The 8,054-nt window shown below is 39.2% G+C and overlaps 1 pseudogene; it reads right to left on the bottom strand.

Moving 5' to 3' along the window:
- Positions 1 to 7,461: 7,461 nt before the first annotated feature.
- On the bottom strand, positions 7,462 to 7,581 carry LOC129883814 (5S ribosomal RNA; annotated as a pseudogene).
- Positions 7,582 to 8,054: the final 473 nt, after the last annotated feature.

The raw sequence follows: 8,054 nt of genomic DNA, 5'->3' as shown, positions 1-8,054 counted from the left end.
TGGAATATAAAGATAGGTGTGAAACGGAAAAACAAGCTATGGAACAAATAAGGAAGACTTATCAGGTTCTGCAAGGAAAGTTTCGAATAAAGGTTACATGACGGTTGAAAGGATAGCTATTGCAAGGAAATAAAGAGTTATATGGAATTCCTTGCGCACAAAAAAATATATATGAGTGGAAAGAATGATAAGAAATTTCTAACAGAGGCACCCAAGATAGACATAAGTAACTGAATACAAGGACAAAACGAAAGGAGAATGTATAGTTATAAATTTAAAGGGATAGTACAATAACATTGTATTAAGGTAGACCTATTGTTGAGGCAAGTGCAATATGTTATTGAGAAAGTGAGCATCGGGCGCACAACAAGGATGAAAGCTCATGAGGCATAAAGAAGTATTGTGTATACATGACTCGACTACCAATAATTAGACTGGATCAGCACCTCACGATTATGTTAAGATGTCATACATGAGCGATCAAAGGTATGGATGATATAAAGGAAGGAATAGATATAGTGTAGTATACCAAATGTCTTAGAAAAGAATCATACGCATTTGAAAAATTTGAAATAAGGGAGTAAGGTAGGACACAAACATACAATGACATGGACACACCCTAAAAGGGGGAAATGGATATATAAGCATGAGATAAACCCAACTGACATGATGACGTGTTAATATAAACACTTAAATTTTAGGTGAGATCCCATGCTGGAATGAGCTGGCAAAATCTAAAAGCCAGCAATAGACAGATAGAAGCCAAGATGATATCTGAAACAGTGCAAAAAATTATTGGTAGAGACATTGAACAATATGACATCATAGAGTGGGTGCATACAAACAAGATGAATACAATAAGATAATAATATTGAATAACTTAAAGGTATTTTAAAGGATAGCAAGGCTATAACTAACTACTTGGAATAGAAGTTACGCTATCGAGTCTCTGGAAATGTTTTATATTTTATATTGCATATAGTTTCTAACTACTCCACTCGTGAATGCCTCAATGCTTCCTTTACCGAGCCCGAGTCAGTTTTTTTTATCATGCATACTTCTCTTCATTGTTCATCGTGCCTTGATATGAGGGGACATGTATGACCTGTACATGGGTTTTGTGGAGTTATGATGTGCCATGTACACATATGATATGATATGATCTGTTATGGAGATATTCTCTACTCTAGAGTTATGATGTTCTGTGGCGCCAGTAACGGGGCAGCGACCACGATTTGTTCACCGAGTCCCATAATAGGGCCGGATATGGCATAAGTTCTCTATATACATTTTTTGTGGTTATGAAAAGCATTTTGGTATTCTGGATATTTTTCTCATTTTTGCACATTCTGTTCTGGTAATGATTTTACTTATTATAGTCCGTGCTTTACATATTCAGTATATTTTTCATATTGACCCCCCCTTTCTTTAGGGGGTTGTGTTATATGCCTGCAGGTACAGATGCTCTGTTTGCTGATCCGCTCGCCTAAGACGTCCACCCTATTGGTTGGCAGTGCTCCTTTGTCTGGAGCCTTACTTTGGCACTAACCTTTCTGTTGTATATTTATTCGTAATGTTTAAGAGTATGACGGGCCCCTGTTCCGTGATATGATTATGCTATCATTTTGTAGAGGTTTGTAGACTAGTGTCATGGGTTTTGTATATGTGTTTTGGGCTAATATTCAGTGACGGCCTTAATGGACTTCGTGTGCCACATCTATTTTCGTGCGCTCTGTAGCAATCTATTTTGATTTCCTTATTTTTTTATTCTGCTAACATACTCAGTAGGCTAAGGGTATGTATGGGTTCCCAAATTGGGCACTAGTCATAACCTACGGAGTTGGGTCATGACACATATGGCAGAATGAGAGAGTGCCATATGGAAGCAGCTGGAGCAAGGGTGGTGGACCCCCACCTGCCACGTGGCAGCCCATGGTTGGAAGGCATGGTGTGTTGGGCTAATAAGGGCTTGACACGTGTCACCACTTAGGGCTTGACATGTGTCACTCCCCCCATAAGGTGGAATATATGTATATATATTATTATTCATCCTTATCTCCAAACAAAAAATCATTCTTCCACAAAAAAATCTAGGCAAAGGAAAAGATAAGAAAAGTCTAGAAAGAAGAAGAGAGAAGAGGAACCTTAAACTTGAGAAAGAGAGCAACGGATTTGGAGCCAAAAAGGTAAGTTCTCCAATTTTGTTATATTAATTAATTATCTAGGGTATACCACGATGTTATTAAGATTTTATTAATGAAAATTTATGATTTGGGGCAACACCAAAACGTTAGCAAATAGCCCCAAAGTTCTAGCAGCGCTAGAAGAGCTTCCGAGGCAAGTTTTGGTGATTTTTGGGTAAGGTAAGGTTTTTTTTAAATTGGAGTTTATGATGTTTTTATGTGGTATATTAAATGTCTTAAACAAGAATGGAAGTTAAAAAATTGCATAAGGATGGTTGACGATAGGAACAAACTAAATTAAAGTTATCGTAGTTAAATCAAAGTCGAGTAGTGTATTGCGATTATGGTGTTACGGTGGCAGCTAGTTGGATGGCGTGTTGCAGGGATGGAAAGTATTCTAAAAGGGTTGTGGGTACTTCTGTTTTCATCCACATGACCCTCTGTTTTGTATTGTTAAAGGTTTTGCAAAATAAAGATTAAAAATTCTATTTTGATATCGTAGCTTCTAGCGAGTTGTTTGGAGTTTGTGTTGTGTAATGTTGAAGTAATTTACTTGTGTATATACTGCTGGTTGTTTTTTTTGGTATGGTTGTTGAAATGGTGTCCGAGTTGAAATCTTGGGGATGTTAAAGTTATAGGGGAAATGCTGCCTGATTTTCGGTAACTTCAGAACTAGTAACAAACTAGTCGAGGGTATTGGATAAGAAAACGATTCCTATGGGTACTTGGTTGTAGAGTTGGAAATTGGAAAGTGAAAGGTTATTAACCTTAGTATTACTCTCATGTTAATAGGTCAAGGAGATAATGAGGCGAGCTGGGTTATAGTTAATCCATACAAGGTATGTGAAGTTTACCCTTTCTTTTTTTTGGTATGTCTTAGCCTTAAGTTATATATATACAAAACTTGGGAATCATTCCATTAATAAAGCTCTGAGTATGAGTCAAGACCCTTGTTCACTTCTGTATGTTAGAACTTCTGCACTAAGTGAACTCATGGCCTTTCAAGTCTTCTATAAGATGAAGAGTAGTACATATAAGTCCTATCTCCTTATTTCGTTGAAATCTCTTAGGGTAAGTGAAATGATGTCTGATATGAGTTTAAAGGTAATTACATTTATAGGTTCCAGATATAAGTCGTGACTCATAGTCACTTTTGAATACTAAGGGTCCTAAAGTAGTTAAATTACTACGCTCGAGCCATGTATATGTTGAGTAGTAAGTGGAGATATAAGCTCCTATTCTGAAAGGCTCTGAGAGGATAAATGTCTCTGATTGCATAAGTTGTATCTCTGAATTCATAAGCTATGTATCTGATTGCATAAGTTGTGTCTTTGATTGCATAAACTATGTGGCATTATCTTGGTACACGCCTATGGTTCCTGAGGCCCTAATTGCTGTAATCACTAATAACATCTGAAGGGTACCTTGGAGAATTACTTTCCTGGTCTTCAAGTGACGGTTCACTTGACGGTTTCATTAAGTCTCAGGAGATAATTTAGTTGCCTATGGTTTCTCACTACTCTACTCGTGCATACGGTAACCCTTTTTTCACCGAGTCCCATGTGAGGCCGGGTCTAATATCATGCGTAGCTTTACTACTTCTTTCACTAAATCCCAAGACAAATGCGATATGATACCATGATGTGACGAGTAATGCCACATACGAGGAGGGGATGCTATATATGGTGATATGATAATGTGATGATATAACGATGTAACAACGATATGAGTATTCACTGCATCCCGAGCCAGATAAAATATGATGATTATGACACCGAGTCCCATAATGGGCCGGGTACAGTTTATGGTGATATAACAAAGGAACACTGAGTCCATCACTAAAGGTACGGGTATGGTATATATATATATGACGCGGGTATGCTATAGATGTACCCTACTCTCTTCACAGATTCCCTCACTAAAGGGCCGAATACCGTAGGTAGGCATGCATATGCAAATATAGTGATAAATTTATGACACCGAACCCCATAATGGGCCGGATATGTTATGATATATATATATACGATGAGGTTATGCCATGTACGATAGTATGATGCCGTATATGATGACACGATGAAGTGATATATATGATGAAAAGAGATGAAGATATGATATTATAATGAAAATGATTTTACTGCATAAGATGCAGACAAGGTAATGGGTTAATTGTTATATTTGTCCCCTACATCACTACTTCAACTATAATATTATTATGGTGTTTTATGCTAACATACTCAGTACATATTTTTTACTGATCCCCCCTCTCTTAGAGGGGCTGCATTTCATGCTCACAGGTACAGACACGCGAGATAAGGATCCACCAGCTTAGGATTCCACCAAGGGGGTTTAAGAAGAGCTCCATCATGTCGGAGCCCAGCTTTTGGTACCGACCATTGATGTATATATTTGTGTGTTCAAGGGTACGGCGGGGGCCCTGTCTCGCCTTATGTTTCTGTTTCTTTTTACTCTTAGATGTCTATAGACATGTATGTGGGTTGTATATGTATGTGTGAATAGTTATTCTTATATGTTACGATAGCCTCGTCGGCTTATATATATTGTCTTTCCTGTTGGCATGCTATGACTCAAATAGGAGACGGGTTTCCTTATAGTTAGCAAGGGTACATGTGAGTATCCAATTCGGGCACCAATCACGGCCTATAGGGTTGGGTCATGATAAAAGTGGCGGTCCTTTCTTTGAATGTCTATAGACCATGTCTAGTAGAGTCTTATTTATCGGTGTGTGGTACACCACATCTATAAATAGGAGGCTACAGGAAATTTAGGGTGTTACCTTTCTCTCTTGTCTTACATTGTGCGATAGAGTTATGTTATTAGGATGATCCCTCACTGACATAATATTTTATTTACAGCAATGCCTCCAAAGAAAGCAACAGCTATCCAGAAGTGCAAGTCAGTAGCAGATGGAACAAGTCAGACCCCGGGAGTTATTAGGGCTCGTACCTGGTCTATGTCGGGAATTATGCTCCAGTCGGCGAGCTCCACTATGCCGCCACCTCCAGAGGAGCTTAGAGCAGCACTAGCTGCGGGCCCCAAGACCCTAGTGTGTAAGCCTCCAGTCCCACATCTAGGGCCAAAAGATTGGGCGATGAGGGATGCAGTTCAACTTTTGACCAGGTTAATGGAAAAATAGGTTCAAAAGCATGGGCTGGGAATTATGAGGCAATACAGTGAGCGACAGCCCGATAAAGATTATGGCAGAGGCTAGCATAAGAAGGCTAGAATGGCTGGTGATTCGGGGGAGTTTCAAGGCAGACAACCTTACCAGTATAGTAAATACCCTTTCCAACTAGGCTAGAGGGTATCCCCTCAGTTCCCAGGTGGAATATTCGATAACATGGGATGTCAAAGAGTCGGTCTAAGCTCTAGGGTTTCAGGTGCACCAATAAGCAAAGGGTCGCATCAGTCGAAGCCACTTTTACCTCAATGTACTGGCTGTGGTAAAGAGCATTTTGGGAAATACCATCTTGCTATAGGAGCTTGTTTCACCTGTGGCCGTCAAGTCCATTTTATGAGAGAATGTCCATTTAAGAGTAGATGGAAGGGTGCAGCTTAACCTTTTAGATCAGTTGTTGGAGTCTCTTCTTTGTTGGCTACGCGCCTTATGAAGTAGGGTATGTATACCTCAGCAGGGTGTAGTAGAGACCATGGTGGACTTCCTCCGAATCAGGAGGCGTCATCAAACATGGTTATAGGTATACTATTAATCTTCTCCCAGGATGTGTATGCATTGATAGATCCAGGCCCCACTCTATTATGTACATCTCTTTTTGTTGCCGATATTTGGCACTCTATGAGGTTTTGATAGACGATGATATGCATATATGTGTTGGTCCTATGAGGCATTGTTGGTATTTCTTGATTGCAGGTTTGGGATAGTAAGGAGTATAGAGGAAACTCTGCCGATTTGTTTTTGGAGATAGAAGGAGAATGAGATATACGGTTGTAACATATCTTGAGAGATTATATCCACGGTAATGATAAGGATGAAAGGTCATAAAGTAGAGAAGGGTATTGTGTATATGTAAATAGGGAATAGAAATTGCAAAACAACTGAGGCATTGTGAAATTATCAAAGGAACAAGTAGTATCCATTGCAAAAACATTGTGATAAAAAAAATATGAGACACATATCATCAGAGTATAAGTGCCCCGAATGGAGAATCGGACACGATTATAAGCACTAGTGACTTACTGATTGGGATGAATGAAATGTGGCTTCGGCTAAACTACTACATTAGTTATATGACTCAAGTACCAGTACTTGGACTAGATTAGGTAGTAGTTATTGAGAATTCTGAGCACCCCATAGTTATATTAAGGTTTCTTACAGGGCCAACCTAAAGTATAGATGAGTTAACAGAAGGTATAGACATGGTGCAGTATGTCAAATGTGTTGGAAAAGAATCATATGTGTATGAATAGTTGAAAATAAATAGAGGATGACATGGGTACACCCTAAAGGGGGGAAGTGGACAAGAGAAATACAAGCTTGAGAGGAAATCAACTGACACTATCACATGTTGATGGGAACGCTTAAATTTCAAGCGAGATCCCATACTGGCATGAGTTAGCAAGAGCTCAAGGCCAACAATAAATAGATAAAAGCCATGGTATCTGATACAGTATGAAGAATCATGGGGTCCTACAAAGAGGGGTGAATATGATAAGAGAGTAGGACTGAGCAAACTAAGGGCCGCGAAAAGGGTAGTAGGGCCATGTTTGAGTAAAGATTAAGATATGGCAACAGCGTCATTGGTCGTTGATATCGGGACGTACAAGTAGCAAGGAGAATAGAAAGTCTCCTACGGTAGGAAATGAGAAGACCCAGGGAGTACGTAAAGGAAGAAAAGAAAAAAGTAGGACAAAGTAGCATTAGCACGAGCAAGTCCTAGTGTGAAGCCAATATGTAAAGAAAGACAGGTCGGGAGATGAAAAGACTGTGTTTACCTCATAACAGTGGTATAAGAGAAGTTGTGCAACCTATGAATAGTTATATATAACATAAGACCAAGCGGAGGAGTACATGATGAAAAGGAGTTATGATATTTTGGAGACGTTATAGAGGAATAAGAAGAGAAGTTAAATCAAATGGCCAAAAAGGACATAGTCATGGTTGAATTAAAGATCTACCCTAACACCGTTTGTAAGAGAGAAGAAGAGAGGGCAAGGCAAAACATGAACACTGGCGAGAAGAAGCTAAGGTAAATCTTAGACTAAGATGAGTGCCTTCACACATTATTGCAAGGATGGCAATGGAATATGACACGAGGACTTCCCAAGGGGGTCACCCATACTAGTACTACTCTCGCCCAAGCACGTTTAACTTCAAAATTCTGGTGGGATACTGTGCGTTAGTGCTACTATGATCGCATGAGATGGGAGAATCCGAACTAGCGGCGAATCGACGATACGAGATTATGTACCTAGAGTGTTATAAGTTACAATAAGGGAATTGTAAAAGAGCTTAAGAAAAACAAGCAGGATTAGCTAATTACTAACAGATGACGCACTTGTATGCCACAGTTCTTCAACATAATACCAATTAATGATAAGTAAAACCACGAAATGACTATACAGGTCATTGTGTGAGGGGACTTTAGCACAACTTGGTAGCCAACTCTGATGGGCAAAAAGCAAAACCCAAAAGGCGAGGGTACCAGTTGATGTCATCTAGAGAAGTCAAGAAGTAATATATGAGGTCGAAGATTCCAAAATATAACCTTGGATACAAGACTCACTTTGCACTCCCTGGACAAATAATTCTATATGGAATGTTATCCATAAATTAACAATATCAGTCCATGTTCCTTCAATCAAGGACTACCGGTCCAGTCGAGATTATGTAAA

This window comes from Solanum dulcamara, chromosome 3 (assembly GCF_947179165.1).
Source record: "Solanum dulcamara chromosome 3, daSolDulc1.2, whole genome shotgun sequence".
NCBI classification, from domain to species: Eukaryota; Viridiplantae; Streptophyta; class Magnoliopsida; order Solanales; family Solanaceae; genus Solanum; species Solanum dulcamara.
This window is presented reverse-complemented; position numbering and strand designations above follow the sequence as displayed.